At 55.8% G+C, this 1,574-nt stretch overlaps 1 protein-coding gene across 1 annotated transcript in view; it reads left to right on the top strand.

Moving 5' to 3' along the window:
* Positions 1 to 577: 577 nt before the first annotated feature.
* ARHGAP21 (Rho GTPase activating protein 21) overlaps positions 578 to 1,574 on the top strand; it is a 119,172-nt gene continuing 118,175 nt past the window's right edge. Inside the window, exon 1 of the mRNA XM_015585642.2 lies at positions 578 to 593. The gene's annotated coding sequence lies outside the window, so the exon portion shown is untranslated. The remainder of the gene's footprint in view (positions 594 to 1,574) is intronic.

The following is a 1,574-nucleotide window of genomic DNA, read 5'->3' as shown; positions in this document are numbered from 1 at the left end:
TTTTTTTTTTCTTCTTTGTTATTAGCTGACTAGCTTTGTCAGGGGCTGTCAAGAACATGCAAGTTTCATGGTCATGTAAAAATAACTCAGTCAAAGTCTTTCCTCTAGTAGAGGCTGAGGATTTAGTTGTACATTCTAAATATCTGGCACCTTCCACTCTTAGGAAGATTTTAAAACTAAGGCACAGATATTCAGACTCCAAGGAGTGTTTTTGTTTTTGTTTTTGTTTCTCACCAAAAAACAGGACCCGAGGCGGCAGGCAGGCAGAGGGTAGGGAAAATGGGTGTGGGGTGGAGAGATGTCTCTAAATCCTCAAGGGATAGTCTGGTTAGAAAGAAGAAAAAGGTAACCAGACCCCGTATCTTCTTGGTTTTGTTCCTTTTTTCCCCTCAGGACGGAGGTGGCAGCTGATCAGACACAATAGCTGGCAGTCCCCCGCCTGAGTGAGGATAAAAATGACCCTCAACAGCACCAGCAGGACTGGGAAAGGGAGGAGGAGTGTGTATGGGAGGGGCGAGGATGAGGGTAACAAGGTGACAAACGCCGCCGCCTCGGCGGGCTACTCCACTTCGACCCGGCGAGGATAGGAGCTGGTGAGCCACCCGGGATCCGGGGTGGGAGACAGAGGGGCGGTGGCATTTCCTACTGGGGGCGGGGCGGAGGGTGGAGGGAAGCCTGAGTCAGCAGCCCCTGATTGGCTCGTGTTGTCTCGTCGCGTCTCCTGATTGGGCCATTTACAGCGGGAGATGTTAGGAGGCGCGGCGGGGCGGGACGAGCCGCCCGGGGTCTAGGGCCTGGCCCGGGAATTGGGTGCGGAGGAGCCGCGGTGGTTCGCGGAGTCCCGAGCTGCTGTGACCCGCAGGGTGGAGCAGCGCAGCCACCCTTCTTCCGTGCCCCCTGCAGCGCCGTAGTCGTTCCGATGCTCTGAAGATTTAAAAAGGGGGAAAATATTGAATGAATAACGCATTTCTGCGACCCCCTTACTCCGACACGAAAAGCTATTTTGCTGTGGGGCGAGAAAAGACACTCCCTTATCTTGAAGTTGCACCTCGCCTCGCTGCCTCTTTCCTCTCCCGCTGCAAAAAAAAAAAAAAAAGGGCAAAAATTGACCAAGACGTGCCGTCCCCTATCCCCGCAGTCTGGGACCCGTGATCCCTCAATCTCGCACATGAGCTATATAATTGTCCCCCTCACTGGCCCTGACGCCGAGTACCGAGTCTCTTCTTCGTAAAAGCCCGGTTCCCCGCCGCTCCCGCTCACCGTTCGGGAGCTCGGAGAACGCGGGGAAGGTTTTGTGTGTGTGCCTGGTTTTGGGGGGAAAACAGAGGGGTGAGGGCGCGTGGGTCCCGAGACACTTTGAGACGGAGGTGGCGAGCCCCCCCTCCCCCTTCTCCAGCCTTGGTTCCCGGGACCGTATTATTCAAGACAGAAAATATTCAGCCCCAGAGCCTCCCCTGGGGAGGGGAGGGGAAGGAGGTGGAGTGGGAGGAGGTGGATCCAGGGAGGAAGAAGCGAGAAATCCGCCCCCGGGAAACAGCTCGGCGCTGCGGAGCAGCGAGGCACTTCTGTCACTT

Source organism: Pteropus alecto, unplaced genomic scaffold (genome assembly GCF_000325575.1).
Source record: "Pteropus alecto unplaced genomic scaffold, ASM32557v1 scaffold11, whole genome shotgun sequence".
Lineage (NCBI taxonomy): Eukaryota > Metazoa > Chordata > Mammalia > Chiroptera > Pteropodidae > Pteropus > Pteropus alecto.
The sequence above is the reverse complement of the archived record's forward strand: the minus strand, read 5'-3'. Positions and strand labels throughout refer to the sequence as shown.